Raw genomic sequence first — 21,734 nt, 5'->3', positions numbered from 1 at the left:
TATAGGGAGCTACTGATTTTTTTTTTTTGAGAAGAGCAGTGACATGGTCAGACCTGTGCTTAAGGAAAAATCAGGTTGGTGTTTGAATAAAATATGGATTGGAATGGCGAAAGACTTGAGGCAGGCAGACCCCACCTCCCAGCAGCTATTGCAATAGTCCAGGTGTGAACTGATGAGTACCAAGATGGGGAAAGGGCCAGAGAAAAGGGAACATATTCAAGAGATGCTACAGAGGTGAAATTGACACTTCAGACACTTACTAGTTGTATCATCCTGGGCAAGTCACTTAACCCCAATTGATTTAAAACATGCAGGGCCCTCCCCATTCATCCTGATATATGTCTTGTCACTGGACCCAGATTTTTCTGGAGGAGAGAATGAGGCTGATGACCTTGCACAGCCCTCCCTCACTTAAATCCAATTCAGTGCAAGTTATGATATCACCTACTGATATCATGGTCCCCTTCAAGGATGAAGGATAAATAATCACAAAAGCTGATAATATCACCAAGTGAAGTGTAAGGTCCTAAAATTCTAGCTATGATGTCTAAAATCTAATGAGTGGTCTCCTTAAATTAGGAGCTTTAGCAAGAGTTTAGACTTTTAAGTATTTATTAAAGTGTATCAGAAGTGGTTGAAGAGAGAGAGGTAAAAATATAACTATCTCTAAGAGCGCCCTGTATCTCACCCACCAAAGCTGAGGCCGGGAACCCAAAAGACCTCATCTCAGCAGCTTCTCCCAGAACCTCTTGTGAAACAGGAAACAGGGCCATCCACACACACACACACACACACACACACACACACACACACACACACATCTCCAAGGTAATTGGCTGGTAACTTTGATTGACACAACCAACAGGCAGTAACTTTTGGACGCTAAAGTCTCATGGTTTCCAAGTCACAAGCTTTCTCCTTGTGGCGGAGCTTCCCTGCACTATCTTTATCAACAGGTTGGTAGCGCTCTAAATCTCACAATAGTAACAGAGAAGAGGAGAGATCCAAGACAGAAACTTGTGGGTTATCTGTGGTTAGCGGCCATGATCTGGATGAAGATCTAGCAAAGGAGACTGAGAAGGCACATTCATATATGTAGGGAGAGAAGCAGGAGAAAATAGTGTTGCAAAAACCTAGAGAGAAGAGAGAATCAAGGAAAAGAGAGTGATCAACAGTGTCAAAGGCTACAGAGAGGTTAAAAAGGATAAGTATTAAGAAGAAGCCAGTGGGGGGCTGGGGGGGAAGGCCATGGATTTGGCAACAACAAAATTACTGGTAAATTAGGAGAGAGCCATTTCAGTGACATTATAGTCAAGAGCTATATTTACTTCTTTCCTTAAGGGGTTGAAAAGAGACTGAGAAGAGAAAGTGTGGAGACACCTACTGTTGGTGGCCTTTTGGGGAAGGTTAGTTACAAAGGGCAGAAGAGATAGAAGATGATAGTAGGAATAGAAGGGTATTTTTGAGGATGGATGAGACATGGACATGCTTGTAGGCAGTAGGGAATGGGCCAGGAGACAGGGCTAGATTGAAAATCAGTGATTGAGTGGAGGTGACAGAGGGTCAATCTGTTGGAGGAGACAAGAAGGAATGGGATCCCTTGATCAGGTAGAGGGGTTAGTCTTGGTAAGGAGTAGGGCTACCTTATCATGTGAGACAGTGATGAAGGAGGAGAGAGTGGTAGAAGTCATATAAGTGATATAAGATGAGGAAGCAGGGAGATAAGAGAGCTCATGGAAAATGACCTCAATTTTTTTCTGTAAAATATGAAGCAAGGATTTCAGCTGAGAGGGTGAGGGGTGGGGGAGTCATGGAAGATTTGAGAAAGGATGGAAAGATTTGGAAGAGCCCCAGTGGAACGTGGCAGAGTGAATGGATAAGTCATTGAATAGATGTCATTAGAACAGTGGTAGAGTTTTCTTAACTGCTGATGGCAGTAGTTAGGGGAGTCAGAGAGGGCAGTCAGATTTAGGAAGTGACCAGCTGGAGGCTACAAATGTCATTTGGACTTCTAGACCATAGACAACATCTAGATAATAAAAAAGGTTATCCAGAAGCTATACAAGAGCTAATTAGTAGAGTTGGCTTAGGGTTTTTTTATTATCCATCCATAGACATTGTGTAGAGACACTTGAGTATAGGACCTCCTGTCCTCCCCCCTACAATAAAATGTAGGCACTATCTGGATCAAGTTGCAGAGAAACAAGTTGAACCTTGATGTATCAATGACTAAGAAATCCACTTTGTCATGGATTGCTTCACTATGTAGAAACCTTATCTTCTACTGCCATTTGGGAGGTTATCATAAAGGAAAATCTGGGTCAAGTTCAGGTCGGTCTAGGTAGCCTATGAGGTCCTTTCCAACCTAGATTTGAGGATTCCTTAGACTAAAAGCTCTGCCTGCTTTCTCTGGAACTTCTTACTCTTTTGTTTCCTTTTCATCCTCAGATATTTTTGCTGATCTTTTTTTTGCACGGGAATGCTTTCTTTGAATTTCTTTTACTAGTGCTGTGTTAGCTTCTACTGCACAAGGGGTGATTACATATTTGACCATATACTGGATCATAAACTTTTTTATTAAATTAGGGTAATGAAAATTTGCCCACAAACAGTGTCTTTAGTGAGTCCCCTGTGAATGTAAGGGAAACACTGGTGTCTGTTTCTTGGGCTAGCTTTAGCATCTTCAGTTCTAATAGAGCTAAAAGGAAAGGAGAGATTCAAGCATTGGCTCTGTCACAGGATAGCCACTGTGACCCTTCCATTGATCTCAAAAGCATCACAAAGTCTCAGAAACTCAGAGGAAGAAACTAGAACTCAAGACATTTCAAATTTCCATCCTTCCCTACCCTCTTCACATCCCGAATTGCTGTCCACCTTTCAAAGGTCAATTCCAAGGCTGCCTTTTCTAAGAACCTTTCCTGAGACAGTTGTCAGTCATCACCTTCCCTGTAATACAGCACTCAGCTCTGTTTGCCTTGACGATGGTGCTCTTCTTTTGTAATAATATGCACAACAGTTATCTGGGCTACTGTCTGCTCCCGACCTTGGACTGTGAGATCTGTGAGGGCAGACATTGTTTAATAGCAACTCTGCCTCTTCCCAGCAATAATCCAGAGATTCTCTGACCACAGCAGATGCTAATTAGATATTTGTTGAATTGCCTGACTGGTCCAACCCCTTTTATGAAAAAGGAGTTTCCTATCCAAATCCCTGTGAAGTGACCATCTAGCTTCTGCCGGTCCTGAGGAATCAAATGCCCCTAAAGTTTCTTTGGGACCACTCTAATTGTTAGCAAGTCTTGATTTCCCTTGCTGAAATCTACCCCTCAGCAGCTTCTCCCCATTGTTTCTAGTTCTGACCTCCTAGGGCCAAGCACATATAAGATTAAGGGATTTAGTGCTAGAAGATTCTTTACACATAATGTAGCATGGATTTAACCTCTTAAGAGATTTTAAGGAGTATGTGAACTTGGATGGGAAAAACAACATTATTTTCACTTACTGCTTACTGAAATTTAGTATTTCCTTCAGTGATGACCATAGGTAACAAATGCCAGTAGAATTAGCATTACCTGTTGTTAAGGGCTAAAATTCTAGCTAATCTGTCTAAAATATCTAATGAGTGGTCGCCAATAAATTATAAGCTTTAGCAAGAGTTAGACTTTTAAGCATTTATTAAGGAGAATAAGAATTTGGTAAAGAGAGAGAAAGGCCTAGATTCCTATCTATTAAAGGGAGAGCACATTTCTAGCTCCGCTCTCCACCAGAGTCCAGAGGAAAGAGCCCGAGAGTCAGCGCCAGTCTCTTCCTTCCTCCTCCCACTAGTCCGCGTCACTTCCTCCCGCCAAAGAAAAGACTCCTGGTCTTGACCTCAAAGACCTTCGCTTCATGGGCAGAACTCTTCTACAGTAAGTATCCAGCAGGTGGCATTATTCCAATCGTTACACTGTGACATGGTCACCAATAAAAATCAGATACTTTCCTATGACATTCTAATTGTTGCAGATTTTTCAAATTCTTGTTTATGTTTCTCACTACCTTGAAATAAATAGTCTTTAGACTCACTGCTAGATCACCCATGATCATAGTTTTCCTGTCTTCAGATGCTCTAGATACACACCTGGACTACTATTGGACTATGCCAGATGACCAAGTCAAAATGTATTTACAAGTACCTACTATGTGCTGGATAGGGCAGCTACAAGATTTAGAAGACAGAGTGCTAGCCCTGGATTCAAGAAGATCTGAGTTCAAATCTGTCTCCAGACACTTAAAAGCTGTGTGACCCCAGACAAGTCACTTAATACTGCATGTCTCAGTTTCCTCATCTGTAAAATGAGGTGGAGAAGGAAATGACAAACCACTCCAGTATCTTTGCCAAGAAAACCCCAAAATGGGATCACAAAGAATCAGATACAACCGAAATGACCGAATAACAACATGTACTAGAAACTGTGCTAAGTACTGGGAATACAAAGACAGGCAAAAAAAAAAAATAGTCTGTCCTTGAGGGCTTCCTATTATAATGACCAATTAAACCCCAGTAAAAGGTCAAAACTCTCTTACCTTGTTGAACCCCTTCCCTTGTGTAGACAGATGAGAAAACTGAAGGGCAAAGAGAAATTCTTGCCAATAACATTAGTAAATGGATTCCAATAGACTCAGAAATTCCAGAATGATTCAATCCTGGGTGCTGAGTTCCAAGCCAGGGCTCTTCCCACTACACCGTGGTTGCTCAATCCCTTCTCAGTATGACAGTCATCCTATGACAGTAGCTGATGACAGTGACCATGCTCTTATCAAGCCTCCTCTATTCCAGGCTACACATCCCTAGCAACCAGGCAGCCAGCAGGACATTTTCTGGGAGAGGAGGGAGCACAGACAGAGAAACTGAAACACGGAACGAATCCAAATGCTTCTGGGTGAGAGGGGAGAGGGTGTGAGGGAACTAGTCCCACATGTTACAGAGGCAGGACCATATTTGGGTTCTTCCCATGATCAGTATGTATGAGGACACTGAGACCCAGGTCCAGTGGCCCTGTGAGAGACGAATCTGAAAGGGCTGAAGACAAGTATGACTCTCTCTATTGTCCAGCTCATCAAGGAAGATGAGGAGTGGATCTTCAGTCAGAGTGGGAAGCCTGAGCTCAGGTAGAAAAAATGGGAAGAAACCCCACAAGAGTGGAGGGACAAACAAGGGGTATGAAGTGCAAGATGCAGAAGAGAAGAGGGGAAAGGGAGCTGCCCCTGATGCCAGGAGGGAGCTGGTCTCAGATCTTCCCTCTGTCTCCTCCAGCTCAGCTGCCAGGACCCATATAGGGCTCTCTGAACTTCAGTTTCCTCAACCGTAAAAATGGAGTTAATAGCACCTTGAGTATGGTGGATCTTTGTGAGGAGCAAATCAGGTCACACATGTAAAGTTTATTGTACATCTTACAGATGTAATTATGATTCAAAGGAGGTTGGATATGATCCTGAGAGAGAGGGAGAATGGTTTCCATTGAAGGATTAGCTGATGTTATCTTTGTAATGACCCTGTGATGTAGGTGCTTATCCCCATTTGAAAGAAGAAGACTGTGCCTCAGATAACTTAGGCATCTTGTCCAGGCCATGGACACACAGAGAGTAAATGTCTGAAACAGGCTTTAAATGAAGGTTTCCTTGGCTTTATGTTAATTTCTCTGCCCACCATGCTACCCTCCAGCACCTCAGACCGTCTGAGGTCTCCAAGAGGTCGGAGGTCCTTCCTACAAAGGATGGAATAGAGCCTGCACTGAAACAAGCTTCTTGTGCTTCATAAAAGCAAATGGATAATTCATAGATGATGCCAAGACAGAGACTATTTATTACTGATCTCAGGAGAAAAGAGATTAAACCATTGTGTTCAGAAGTCTTGTTGAAAGAATATGGACACCAGCCTGTATTGGCTTGACATAAACAATGATGACTCACTCTCACTCTGGGGCATGCATCTGGTGTGAGATGGAGAGCACCCCATGACTTTCTAAGCCTGATGACCACTGCCCCTCCCAAGTGGTTCATGCAGGGGCAAAAAGTGCCATCAGGAGTAACCTGCAAAGCCATTCCAGGGACTCTGTAGTCTTCAGCAGGCAATAAGGATTTAGGGGTATAGCTGTCTTTTTGTTGTTGCTTTGTTCTGTTTTAATAATTTCTGCTGACTGAAATTAAAAGCAGTAGAAAAGAAAATATGATATGGGAAGTAAGCAACTAATGTAAATGATGCCATCTAAAAATGAGATTTGATAAGTCATTAATACAAAATGCTACCAGAACAAAGCCAATGGCACATACCTGGGCACTCCACTACATAATACCTACATCCACATTGACCTGGATCCACTGCTGCATGATTTTTTTGAGGCTGGTGAGTCATTCAGTTCTGATCCCACCTAATTAGTTCAACATTTAGTTCACATCTCTCTAATTGCTCTACAAATAACAGGGAAGACTTGGTCATGTGCTGGGCTAACATCTCCTGATGTACAAATCTAGAAATTGTCCAAAAAGGAAATGAGAATGACATGACCAATTCTTGGGGATGCTGTCCTGGCTCTTCATCATTGTGAATGCTTTCCCTCAGTATTCAAAAGCTGTTGCTTGCATAATGTTTTCAGAAGTTTAGTAAGAATGGAATCCAGTTTCCAAAACCAGTCATTCAAGATGTTCATCTTATGCTCCATGCTGAAAATCAGGCCAAAACTTCCCCTTCTAAAATCTCGTTCCACTCCTCCCTTTGTCTAGGACATTTAAAACATCACAGGCAGTGACTCAGCACCCCGGTCTTTAGTCGTGTCAGTGCAGTAAAGTTTAGTTGCTCCTTGGAAAACAGCCAGTCTGTTCTAACAGAGTAATGCTAGGAACTTTAGGGCCCAGGATGAACTAAAGTTGGTGCTCACAGCACAGCACTGGCTAGGAAGGAATTTAACCATTATTATTCCATCAGAGAAATAATAGATCACTGAAGGGCTAAATAAGGATGTTCTAATGACCAATGCGAGAAGTATAGGGAGGCACTGAGTGGAATACCATTGGTGGGAGAGATACTGGGTCTCCCCTCACAGACCACTGAGGCATGGGACACTATAAAATGCTCAATCTTACAGTAAAACAGAATGCAGGGATGTTTCCTCTAATCATGTCAAATTCTAGAGTGTTGATAATAGCCTTTTCTCTATCTTGGTCAGACCACATCTAGAGCACTATGTACTGTTAGGGACATCATAGCTTTTCAAAGACACTGATAAGTTGGACAGTGTCTCAAGGAGGCAACCGGGATGAGGAAGAGCCCCAAATACATGATGTATGAGGACCAACTGCCAGAAGTGAGAGAAGTAGAGCCCAGGGAAGAGAAAACTGAGGACATGAAAGCTGAGTTCAAGGATTTCAGGCAGGATTAGCCTTGGTTTGCTTGACCCCAGTGGGCAGGCCCAGGAGCAGTGAATGGAAGTGTCAAGGAGGCAAAGGTAAATTCTAAGGAAGAACTTCCTGACAAGGAGAACTCTCCCCAGGTAACAAGAGCAAGCTGAGGAGGTGCTGGGGTCTTCTCCAGGATAAGACTGGCTGCTGCCCATTTGCTAGAGACTTTGTAGGGGGGTTTCCCCTTCATGGACAGATTAGCTAGACAACTTTTAAAGTTGTTGGTTTTCCTTCCCATTTCTCCCATTCTCATCCTCTAAAAAACCATCCTGACTGGTCTAGAAAAGCGTTTGCCAGGCCCAGCATCGTTATACTTTAGCAAGGTGTCATGCTCATGACTTACAGAGACAATGCTCCCAAGTGTGGTCAAAAGCAGATTAAAATGTAATTGAGAAATGTTTAGCAAAGTAAATTAAGAAAATGCAACACAACAGTGAAAAAACACTATGCAGTAAGTAGGGATTCACTTTTATTTGATTTTGACATTGACACTTTAGGGCACCTAAAAATTCCTTGGGAACATCACAGAAAATGTTTAAATAAAATGAACACAATTTGTCACTTAAAAAAAAATCATATGTGCCTAGGAGTAGTTTGTGGAAAGGAGAAGGTTGTGGAGGGAGGGGAAAAATTGGGAAGATTAGGAAGATGACATGAAATCATTGAATGTGTAGTGAATTATGACTAGATCCAGATACACTCTCTTTGATGTCAAGGGGGAATCTATGATCTCTTTAGTCCATCCAAGTGTGCCCTCCAATGATATACATCACAACCCATCCATCACTGCCCATCCTCTGTGACTTTCGTCTTGTCTAGTCTGTAACACATTACAAGTGAATAACTGTAGAGAAACAGCATAATGGATATCAGAGAGAGGAGTGAATGAAGGGAAAAATATGGATGATTCCCACAGTTGGAGAAAGGGATAATTTATGGAAAGCCAAGTTGATCTATTGAAATCTATACAATATCAAGAAGTTTAGGGGATTTGTGTGCCCTACCCCCATCCCAGAGAAGATTTAGGGACAAAATTGATATAAATCCATCTAATTTATGAATAAGAGGCAATGTGGTTTAGTAGTTAGATCGCCAACCTACTACTTGGTAAGGACAGGGTCTAACCCCTACCTCAGACGCTTGCTATTTGAGGAATACTAGCCAAGTCACTTGACTTCTTCGAGATTTCAGTTGACTCTAAGATTACAGGTTTGAGAGTAGGTGCCAATATGAATTGGTAGGGGCATCTTCCACTACTGAAGACATATGCTTGATTGAAGAAAAAACATACATACATACATATGTACATACATACATATACACGTTCATTAGCTGAAGAAAAAGAGAGAAAATGATGGACAGAAGCTCACTCAATCAAGAGAAGCTCCACATTCTGGAAATACAAATCTAAGTCCACCTTACCTGGCCAAGTAAAGGTCACTTACAACTTGCCTCAGACATATATGAGATGGGTAGAGAAATGCAATGATGATTATCACCTTCATTTGGCAGAGGAAGAAATTGTATGAGAGAGGAGGGCATCTTGGTCTGGGGTACTTAGAATATCAGTGTCAGAGTTTGGGCATCAGCTAAATTTTCTGATTCCTAGTTAGGTATTCTTGGGATAACAAGTATAATAAGTTTTCATTAAGCACCTGACAAGTGCATTCAGAATTCAGGGCTAAATGCCTGGGTTGGGGGAATAAAGAAAAAATATTAATGAGTAGAATCTGCTACCTCTCCAATACTGACATCATGACTTATTCTTGTCTTCTTCACACTTCAGGGGCATCACTGGATTTGGGGGGGATGGTGGCAGAAGGGATTTTAAAAGACCATTAAATCCAAGCTCATTTTGCAGATGAGAAAAAAAAAAAGAGTGCCAGAGTATTTATGATTTGCTACAGATTACCAAGTACCAACTCCAGAATTTGAACCTGGGTTTCCTAACTCTATATCCTATGTACTGGAATGCTTTATCTCCTGTGGGCCATTTGTGATACCCTTGGTCCTGAAACATTTATGTGAAGATAAGCAACGAGTTTGGATTTTTTATAATCAATTGCATAACAGAGAATGGATTGCAATAAGAATGAGAATTTGGATTTCTCTTACTTTTTACCCCTATCTAGGATGAAAACATTCTTTAGTCTGGAAGTCAGTGATTCACAGCTTTGCTATTCTTCATTGTGGTTCCTTAAATATTTTGAAGGTATGTTTGAGTGGAAAATGCAGCCTTTGAAATATCTTTATTTGACCAAGAGTCCCCAAGTGACATTAAAATAATGATTATCACATATTTTGCATTTCATGGAAAAGTGCATCAAAATAATATCACTCATCTTGGCCTCACCAATGAAAATGATTTAGGAGTCAGTGCGTAATTTGGGATAGATTGCGGCAGGCCTGCAATATACGTCCCCATAAAAGGCCCAAGTGCAGGGAGGCTTCCTTGTTACAGGAACACTCTACTGTCTACAGGGAGCCTTATTTCTACTTTATATATTTTCAGAAACTTGGCTGTTTATGAAATTTATGTGCTAAAGTGAGCAGTCGGTCCTACCTGGGTATAGAGATGTATGGCCGTCGGTCCCCTATTCCACAGCAGACAAAGAAAATACATCGTTTCTGTCCACTAGAAATGCAATTTATGGGGAGAAAATTCCTTACCATAAATTTCTAAATGAAGCCTTTGGATTTATAGCTTCCAAGTCCCTATACTGCCTTCCCATTCCGCTGACCCATAGGGATTCATGCAGACACTCTAACTGGTTGGGATACCCACCTTAAATAGTCTAGAACAATTTTAAATGTTAATTGTTCATTTTTAGGAGCAGCCAGCCTATCAAGGAGATGACCTGCAAGGGAAGGAACTGACATCCAAACAAAGACATCTTAAAGGCAAGAGATGTAAAACAAAAGACAGCTGGGACTAAAAAATGATATTGGGGAATGGCAAGCTTCTCCCCATATCTGAAGGGTTGTCATGTACAAGAAGGATCTTCATTTATTCTGCCTAGCCTAAGGGGGCAGCACTAGGAGCAACAGAGAGTAATGAGCACCAATTTCTCACAAGGAGAGCTATCCAGCATCCGAACATTGGAGAATGTGTTCCCCATCACTGGAGCTGTTTGAGTAGAGGGTGAATGGTCATTTGTTCGTGCACTTGTAGAAGGGAATTCAGGCTACAGAAATAGGCTGAATTAGCTGTCCTCTAAGCTCTCCTCCAGCTCAGAGAGGCTGCAATTCAGCATTACCATGAAATGTCACTTACTTGCTAGTTCCCAAAAATATTGCTCAATGTATTTAAACAAATCACAGCATTACAAAAGCTGAGCTCGAAGGAACATGTCAAAACATGCAACATGATGGCTGCTCCCGTGTCACATGAGCTGAGTGTGTGTATGTAATGCATATTTTTTCCTCTGAGAAACAGTATTTTTAATAGACTTTAAAGCAATTCAATTCAACACACATTTACCGAGTTCCTTCTTTGTGCATGGGTAAGCAGAAGCTTTATGAAATGATCACATTCAGAAGGAAAGAAGCCTGAAAATGCTGCCCAGAAACCCTGGAAATTCAATTCAGTGAACATTTATTAAGCACCTGCTCCATGCCAGACCTTGTGGAAGTCACTGAGTATACAGAGACCAAAAAGAAACCATCCCTGTTCCCAAAGAGCAGTATTAGTATTCTTCTAATGGAGTGAAACAATATGGGTACAGACAAGTAAATACAAGGAGCATGAAAAAGACACACACAACAAAAAACATCCAAAGTGATTTGGGGGGAAAGAGGTACCAACAAAGGAGGTGCTCAGGAAAAAAAGATTCAGTGTGGAGTTAGGGGACCTGGCTTCTTCACCAAGCTCTCTTACTTTCTGTGTGACCCTTCATGAGGAACTTCCTGACCTTCAGTTTCCTCATACACAAAATGAGGTCATTAGGTGATCTCCTTATATCAGATCTGACACAGAGAAGAGAGAACATCACCACTGGGCAGGACAGTGTGACACAGGGAGAAGACTCCTGGCTCTGAAGTCAGAGAATCTGGGTTCAAATCCTTCCCCTGATGCTCATTGCATGTGGGAGTTTGGGTGTGTTACTTCATGTGTTTACTTACAAAATTAGGGTGTTGATCTAGATCACCTCTTACTTCCTTTCCACCTTATCATCTCATAACCCTATGACCTGAGAACAGAAATTGTCAGAACTGGGAGGCAACTTTGGACACTGGATATCACAATTGGAACTGGGAAACACCTTTGAACATTGAATGTCAGAATTGTAAAGGACTGGAGAATAGACACTGTCAGAGCTGTAAGCAAGTTTACATCTAGGAACACAGAATGTGAAGGCCAGGAGAGACTTTAGAACATAGAATATATAATATCAGCAGAAAGGGTCTTTTTAAGAGAACATCTATCCAATCCAACCTCTTCATCTTACCTAGTCTCAGAGAGACTTGTTTACAATGACACAGCAAATCATTTCCAAAAACCAAGACTCAGATGCAGGTTTCCTTCCTCCAAGAACAATGCACATTCCACAACAGTACAACCCTCCAAAGAAACCCTCCTTATACCTTAAAGAACAGACCCTTAAACAATTATCCTGTAATTGGGTCAATGCCAGGAGACACCATTCACTCCTATCTAGCCTATTCAAAGGCTTTCAAGATGTCTTCGATTGGTAACAACTTTCCGTCACATAGCACTTTGTAAGATCCTAGAACTAAAGCTACAAGGGATCTTAGAGGCCATCTACTCTCCCACCATCACTCCTATTTTGCAGATGAGGAACCTAAGATCATAAGTATCCCTTAACAAGGCAATTATAATTTAATTTATTGAGATATAATGATCTCTGTGTGTGTATGTGTGTATCTGTCTGTGGCTCTATCTCTCTCTTTCTGTCACTGTCTGTCTCTCCCCCACTCTGTCTCTCTGTCTCTCTCTATCTCTGTGTCTCTGTCTGTCTTTCCCTCTGTCTCTCTGTCTCTGTCTCTGTCTCTGTCTCTGTCTCTGTCTCTGTCTCTGTCTCTCTCTCTCTCATTATCCTCTTTGACTGTTATCTCCATGATAGCAGGACTTCTGTCTTTTCTAAATTCCCATTTTCTTTCACACTTGTCCCAGGACCAATATATTTATTTCAGTATTTCAAGAACATGCTGCAGGAGAGCAATGAATAAGCTCTTTTGGGTCCTTTCAGGGAGTTGGGTAAAGGAATAAGCATTTATTGAGCACCTTCTATGTGACAGACACTATGAGTGATTCTGGGAACATGGGGCAAACATTGTCCTTGCCCTCATGGTGCTGAGCCATACAGAACCCTAAGAGAATGCTCAAGTTCAGCATCAGGAGCTTTAGCTATGAGACATGTTTTTCACTATTCCAGTGCCACCAGGTCAAACTAGGCAGCTAAGCCCCAGGAAGCCACACTTCATCAGGATGATGCATATGTATGTGTGTGTGTTTATGGGGGAGCCCTGATGCAGGAATCAGACCTCTGTGATGTGGGCCTCAGTTTTCTCTTCTATAAGTGAGGGGGTCTCTGAGACCCCTTCCAGTACTAAATCATAGGACGCCACAATCTGGGAGCTGGGTCTAGTTCTAGGATCTGGCGATCTAGAGAAGATGATTGACACAAAGGGCCCTGGTAATGCAATGGCACATAATCCCTGGTTGCCCAATGGAGGAAATGGTTGGATGTTCAAGTGAAAAGTAGAATAAGAATGGACACCATCCAAGGGTACAGTCCTGCAAAGGTTAAATTTAACCCAATTTGACAAACATTTATTAAGCACCCACTATCTCCGCAACTCTGAGGGTACAAAGATCAGACTGAGATAGGCCCCACTTTCTAGGAGCAAAAATAGTGAGTGAAGGACCTTGAATGTCACATTGAGGTATCTAAACCCTCAGCTGTGAGTGGTTTAAAGTAGCAGGTTAACATGATGGAATATTTGTTTCAAGTTTTCAATCCTCAGAATGGTAGGGGCCCATCACAAAGGAGCAGAATGGCCCCTGTAAGAAGCGGGGAAGGAGAGAGAAGTGTATCCTACTTGTTGCCCAGGTTTTAGGGGGAAACAGAGAAGGGACCCCGATGAGGATGTTGTGCTTATGTCAAGGAATTCTAAAGGGTCAAGAAATTGGGAAGGATGCAAATCTGATGAAGCCCAGGAGTCAGGGACTGAGTCAAATGTTAATAAGAACATTTAAATATATAATTAGTTGAGGCTGGGGAAAACACACACACACACACACACATGCCTACACATGAAAAAAATATTTGGGGGAATCCAAGTACTTCTGAAACAGCCCATGAGCTATCTGCTCATCTGTAATGGGATGCAGGTAACAAATGCTGAGGGAAGAGAGCAGTCCTCGGAAGAGCAGTCAGGAGGAAGGATATTTTCTGAAAACGTTTGATAAAGTTCCACATCACAGATGAATGTCTAAGGTGAAGAATAATAGTGTACATGAAAAATTGGCTCAAAGAGCAGATGAAAGGGAGAAAATCAATGGGCTATAGGGTAAAGGTGAAGGGGAGACCAGCCCAGGACAAGCTGGCATTTTCAAACAGCTCCCCAGAGGGCCTTATACTTGTTTAAGACCTCTACACAATTCCCATGTTATAAGAGGTGCCGGGTCCCTCAAGGAAGCAGCTTCTACACTTCCAAGGGCTCCCTGCTCTCCTCATCCCCCACCTGCATGTGAAGAAGACTGATTCCCTGCTTATAGCTACCCTTCACAAGGACATACAGCAGGTGCTACAGTCACAACAGTTTGTTTTTTGGCAGGGCAATGAGGGTTAAGTGACTTGCCCAGGGTCACACAGCTAGTAAGTGTCAAGTGTCTGAGGTTGAATTTGAACTCAGGAACTCCTGAATCCAGGGCCGATTGTTTATCCACTGTGCCACCTAACTGCCCCTCCAGCCATTTACTTGTAAACAACAAAGCCCTTTTCTCCTCTCTGAGCTCCCTAGTTTTAGCTGAGGACCCAAGGAAGTGTACTCCAATATGTGAGCATGAGGATGGGGTCCTAGCCCCCAGGAACCATTCAGATATCTATAATCCATTTGAGGTGGAGGAGATGCTTAAGAGTTTAGGGCAACTTCTTCATTTTATATTTGGAGAAATCAAGTCTCAGAGAAAAATTGGGCCCAACTGTATATTGAATAGGACAAGGTGGGGGGGGGGGGGGAGAGACAAGGGAAGATGTGAAGACTACTAGCACTGACTAGCTGTAGGATCTTGCTGAGTCACTATCATGCTTTTGAGTCTCAACCTCAATATATATTCATATTTACATGAGCTACCCGCTAGATGGTGATGATTGATGTTGATAATAATGATAATGATGATAGATGGATAGAAATGTATATGTATATACATACCTTTATATGCATGCATATATAAAAGCATATGCACATTATTTACAAATAACTGCATTGTATACACACATATGCACCGATGTACATATATACATATATGCACAGCTATATACTTGTATGTGTAAGTGCATATAATTGTATACACATGCATCAATACAAAATAAATACCAGCTAATTTGAGGGAGTGAGGCCAGAAGGCACTAGTAGGGGGGGGGTGGTGGGGTGGGGGGTGGGGGAGAGGTTTTGACATGAGCTAAGCAAGCCTTAAAGCTGTCAGGTAGGATGGGAGAACATCCATGTACAGGAAAAATCCAACACAAAGGCAAAATAATGAAAAGCAGATCTTTGAATTTGAGCACCAATGGAATATATAGCTGGACCATAGTGTGTGAAGGGGAGTAATGCATAAGGAGACAAAAAAGAGAGGATGGGGAATATCTATGTTGAAGGTTAAATGCCAAGCAGGAGTTTCTATTTGATCCCAGAGGGCACAGGGATCCATTAGAGTTGATTGAATGAGATTGGGGCGGGGCAAAAGTGCCCAGACCAGATGTGGACTTTAGGGAAATTGGTTTGGTGACTTTGTGGAGGATGGATTAGAGAAGGGAGAGACTAGAGACAGGAACCCCAGTGGGAACACATTTCTGGCTGCCTACTGGGCAGTTTGATGTCTCTAGTTGAGTGTCCAGGTAATCCCATGACGTCAGGAAATCGGAACATGAATCCATCATTTTATTCCCTGAACTTCTCACTTTGTCAAATATTCCTGTTTCAACTGAGAGTACTAGCCTTAGCTCAGTCACATGGGTCCTAAACCTCATATGTCATCCTTAAGCTCTCCCCTCTCCCTCAGCTGTCACCTCTACCCAGAAGTCAAATACTTTCAATTCTACTTCCACAATATTTCTCATGTCTGGTCCTTTCCATTCCTTTCTATGGCTTCCACTCTAGTTTTGACTGTCATCATCTCAATCCTGGAGTATTAGAAGAGCCTTCTAATTTATCTTCCTACCCCCAGCCTCTTGTTTCTCCACATTCCCACCATACAGCTCTCAAACTCCAACCAAAATGTAAGGTTGACCAACTGCTCCTTTTGCCAGATTTTGAGCTGTCCCCAAATGTAGTGGGTCCCCTCTTACTCGAGTTCTTTTACCTTTGCGTTCACATTTTCCCATCTGTAGAATGGGGGCAATAATAGTACCTACCTCTCCAAGTTTTGGGGGGATAAACATGATACTTCTAAAGTGCTTTGGAAATCTTAAAACACTATAAAATGTGTGCTATTATTGGCTTCCAGGGAGAATCTCTAGTTTCCTTTGAGCCTCAGCTCAAGCCAAAATACATGAAGCTTATCCTAACCCTCCCTCCACCAAGCTGCTAATGTCTTACCCCACTCCAAATAGTACCTTGTACTAATTCTGTGTGTGTGTGTGTGGGGGGGGGTATATGCTACATCATCTATGTTGATGGTATGTATGTAAGCTCCTTGAGAGAATGGACTGGTTCACTGCTGCTCTGTACCCCTAGTACCCAGCACAGTGTTGGGCACAGAGTCAATGCTTAAAAATATATACTAATTTCTTGAAAGGTATTTAATGTTTAGCTTCTGCCCTCATAGAATTCACAGTTCCATGGTGGAGACAACTCATCATGTATGATAGCACACAAACCATCAGCTTCTGAAGATCTTAATAAGTCATCAACTTTCTTGCTCATGATATTGACATATAACAAAGCTTTACATCTTTTTGAGCTGATGAAACTAAAAACTTTCAAAGTGGGGATCACCACTTTGGTGATGGGCCTCTGCTCTCCTCAGACACCAGATGCAGGATGCCTCTCCCAAGGCTTTTCCAGCCTGCTCAGAGTTGCCGAACTTGTGGCAGAATCTACGACTCCCTCCAAGCCAGGACCAGGTAAGAGAGGATGACCTGAGTGGAGAACATCAACCCACAGAAAATCAGAGATAATGATAAGCATCTAAAAGAGTGAGGAACATGACATACTTGGTTTAAGATGGGGAGTTTATTTCTGACAGGGACAATCAGGGTAAGACTTCATGGAGAAAGTGACATTGGGACTGAGTTTTGGTTGAAATTTTTGCAGTGAATGAATTTAAAGGGTGGAGGAAGCCAACATAATTGGGTGTTGGAATGGGATTTTCAAAAAGTGTTCAGGGTACTCTTCTGCTTTCCCCTAGATCTTCTTCCTTCAGAAGATTGTTTATCATCTGTCAATGGTTTCTTATAAACAGGTGCAAATGTCTAAGAAGAGAGCTTTTCTGTCTAGCAAATTCCCAAAACACAAAAAACAACTGAGCTGGACATGGGCTGGTTCCTTTCTCCATTCTTTATGTGAATAGCTTGGAAAAGTGAGCTTCAAAGGAGAATTTTTAGGCACATTAAACATTTGTGAATGGTAACCCATCAGACCCTCCAGAGCAGACCCACGTTCACATCAGGAGCACCAAAGAATAAAGATGGGCCTAAGCCTGAACTCTGGTTCAGTAGTATTACCACTAATATTTCTGTGTGCCTAATGTATGAAGGGAAGTCATTGCCCTCTAATCTCAAACTCCCAGTTAGAGGGAACTTTAGAAGACAGCCAGTCAAAGCTAAACCTGAACTGAAGTCCCTTCTCCCTGGTCCTGAACAAATGAATAAGAGAAATTTATGTAACCTTCCTTCAATTGCCACCCCCTTTTCTAGCCTTTGATGAGCACTGGATCCTTTTCACCTGGCACCAGAGCTATCCAAATCATCCCCATCCTTAAAAGTCTTCACCTGATTCTTACTTCCCATTAAGCTGTCCTTCTGCCTCTCCCCCCCTTTCCTAGTCAAGCTCCCATGGGGGAAAATAGCTATCTATAATCATTTCCTCTACTATCTCCTATCCCATTCTCTCCTCCATCTTGGCTTCCAACCCTACCACTTAAATGAAACAACTGTCTCAAAGACTACCAATGATCTTGTTAATGATAAATGCAAAGGACATTTTCCAGCCATCATTCTTCTTGACCTCATGGCAGAATTTAACACTGTTGACCACTCCTTATTATACATTCTCTTCCCTGTCATTCTGTGACATCTCTCTGTCATGATTCTCCACTTTTCTGACCAGTATCCTCTCCATTCATTTCCTGCCACACTTTCTATGGGTATGCCAAAGGACTATCCTAGCCTATCACTGCTCCTTTCACGATGTGTTCTCTATTGCTGATCTCATCCATTTCCATGGGTTCAATTATCATTTTTACACACATGAATCCCCAATCTACTTATCTTGCCCTAAGCTCTCTTCTCAACTCCAGGCCACATGGCCAATTACCTTCTGGGTTTCTCCACCAGGATGCCTCATAGCATTTCAAACTCAACATGTGCAAAAGAGAAGTCATTATCTTGCCCCTTCCCACAATCCATCTCTTTTTCTCAATTAGCTGGTTCTGTCAAGATTACTTGAAGGGGTTCTACCAAACTGTTTTCATGCAACAAATATGAGACTGATACCTAAACCTGTAAGGAAGAGTAAAAACAGAGAAAATTATAGGCAAATTTCATTAATGAATATTGTAACAAAATTCCTAAATAAAATACTAATTTAAATATTATAACAATATATTTTTAAAAATTATACATTATGGCCAAACAACCAGATTTATATCAGGAATACAAGAATGACTTAACATAAGGAAAACTATTAACGTAATTAATTATAAAAATACTAAGAGTAACAAATATCATAAAATTATATCAATAGATACAGAAAAATGTTTTTAATAAATTACAACATTCATTTATATTAATTTTTTTGAAATTATAGGTACAAATGAATTTTCCCTTAAATTGATAAAAATCATTAACCTAAAACCATCAGCAAGCATTATTTACAATTGAAATATGTTAGAAGCCTTCCCAGTAAGATCAGGTGTGAAACAAGGAGGCACTGTCACCAATATTATTCAATATTGTACTGGAAATCCTATTAATGGCAAAAAGAGAGGTAAAAGAAGTAGAAGGAATCAGAATAGGAAAGAAGGTAATAAACCTATCTCTTTTTTTGCAGATAATATGATGATATACTTGGAAAAGCCCAAAGACTCAACTAAAACATTGAAACAAATAATAATTTTAGCCAAGTAGTAGGATATAAAATAAATTCACATAAATCATCAGCATTTCTATATATCACAAACCAAAACATGTGAAAAAGACAGTAAAAGATACTCTAATTAAAATAACTCTCAAAAGTAGAAAATACCTGGGAGTGTACCTGCCAAAACAAACCAAGGAATTATACAAACAAAACTATTAAAAAAACTATTTATACAAATACCATTTGATTTTTAAAATTTGAGAAATAGTAATCATTCATGGGTAGGCAGGGCCAATATAAGGAAAATGACAATTTTACCTGAACTAGTTTATGTATTCAATGTGATCCCAATTTAATTACCAAAAATACTTTAATGAGTTAGAAAAAATAACAAAATTAATTTTAATGAACAAGAGGTTAAGAATATCAAAGGAATTTATGGGGAAAATGTAAAGGAAGGAAGTTTAGTAGTAACAGATCTTAAACTATATTATAAGGCACTAATTATCAAAACTATCTGGTACTGTTGAAGAAATGGAAAGGTAGATGAGTGGAATAGAGCAGACATACAACTTACAACAACAAATGAATATAGTAATCTTGTGTTTGACAAGTGTAAAGACAAGTTATGGTGATAATAATTCATTATTTGGTAAAAAAAATTTGGGAAAGCTGGAAAGCAGTCTCACAGAAATGGGACACATACCCATTCTTACATCATTTTCCAAGATAAGGTCAAAATGGACATATGACCTAGATATAAAGAGACAGATTATGAGAAGATTTGAAGAACATGGAATATAAGGACTATCAGGCTTATGGATAAGTGAATGATTTATGAATAAACAAGAAATAGGGCATAGTACAGGGTGCAAAATGGAACATTTTGATTATATTAAATTAAAAGAGTTTTGTCCAAATAAAACAAATGTGGCCAAGATAAAAAGGAAAGCAGAAAATTGGGGAAAATTTTTTCTATTTTCTCAAATAAAGGTCTCATATCTCAAATATGTGAAGAACTTTGTCAAATCTTTAAATCTATGAGTTATTCCCCAACTGATAAATGGTCAAAAGATATGAAAGGCAGTTTTCCAATGGAAAAATTAAAACAATTTATAGGCATGTAGAAAAAGTCCTCTAAATCATCATTGATTAGAGAAATTCAAATTAAAACAATCTTAAGATATTTAACACCTATCAGATTAGCTGAAATGATTGAAGGGGGAAAAGATAAATGTTGGAGGAGATAAAAAATGAGGAAACTAATTCATTGTTGATGAAATTGTGGACTGATCCAAACATATTGGAGAGCAATCTGAAATTATGCCCAAAGAATTATTAAACTACCTATACCCTTTGACCCAGCAATAACCCTACTAGGGCTGATTCAAAAGAAGATTATGGAAAAAGGAAAACAGCCTATATGTTCTAAAATATTTATAACAGCATCCTCTGTGGTAGCAAATAACTGGAAACTGTGGTGATACCCATCAATCAGCAATTGACTGAATAATTTGGGGTGTGCGATTGTGATGGAATAGTACTGTGCTATAAGAAATGATGATCTCAATGATATTAGAAAAATATGGATATACTTCCATGAATAATGAAGAAATGAGTAGAACCAAGAGAACATTATATACAATGACAGCAATACTGTGGGGTTTTTGTTTGTTTGTTTTTGTTTTTGCAGGGCAATTGGGGTTAAGTGACTTGGCCAGGGTCACATAGCTAGTAAGTGTCAAGTGTCTGAGGCTGGATTTGAACTCAGGAACTCCTGAATCCAGGGCCAGTGCTTTATCCACTACGCCACCTAGCCACCCCTAGCAATACTGTTTTAAGAATATCTTTGGGTGACTGTCATTTTGATTACAAATACCCAAATTAACTGTGAAAGACCTATGAAAGAAGATACTATTTGCATCCAGGGAAATAATTGATAAATAGAAACATGTATGGAATGGTTTTACATATATACATATTTATGTCTAATGGTAGCCATCTCTAGGGTTGAGGGGAAGAAAAAAGGGAGCAAAAAATTATATGATTAATACACACATGTACATATCTATCTATCTCTATATACCTATTTAAAAGGAATAGTAAGTTGTACATAATAGATTTGAAGATTCATGTGCAATTATCACTTTTTCTATTTTACTACATTATAGAAATGCTTATTTCTTAAGTTCAGAAGAAAATGAATAAAAAAGTAAATTAAAGTAAAGAGTACTAACCTTTAGAAGCCAAGTGTAAAGTCTTGGAGTCATCGGGCAATCGTTATGCTCCCTCATCCCATATGTCCAATCAGTTGCCATGACCTACTATTTCTATCTATGCAACATAGCTCTTATGTGGCTCCTTCTCTCTACTAACATGAACATTACCCTACCCACAAAATCTCTCTGCTGTTTTATTTCAATAGGTCCTGCTACCTCACCACCTCCCTCATTAATCCGTCTTCCATTAAACTGATGAATTGTTATTTCTAAAGCATAGTCCTGAACTACGTCACACCTCTCTTCAAAATACTTTAGTGTCTTTCTTTTGCCACTGTGATAAAATACCTGTATCAGATCTCTCTACAGCTTGGCTCCATCTTTTTTCCTCTCTAGACTATTCTGATTATTTCCCAACCAAAGTATCCCACTTGTTCGCATCTCTCCCTTCCATGTATTCTAAGAGACCATCACCTTTGTCTGGAATATTCTTGCACCTTATGTCAACTCCTTAGAAACCCAAAGCTTTTTTCTATGCTTGGCCCTAGTAGTACTTCTTACACAAGGACTTTTCTCATTGTTCCATTTGCTC

This window comes from Dromiciops gliroides, chromosome 5 (genome assembly GCF_019393635.1).
Source record: "Dromiciops gliroides isolate mDroGli1 chromosome 5, mDroGli1.pri, whole genome shotgun sequence".
Classification (NCBI taxonomy): Eukaryota; Metazoa; Chordata; class Mammalia; order Microbiotheria; family Microbiotheriidae; genus Dromiciops; species Dromiciops gliroides.
Note: the sequence above shows the minus strand (reverse complement) of the source record.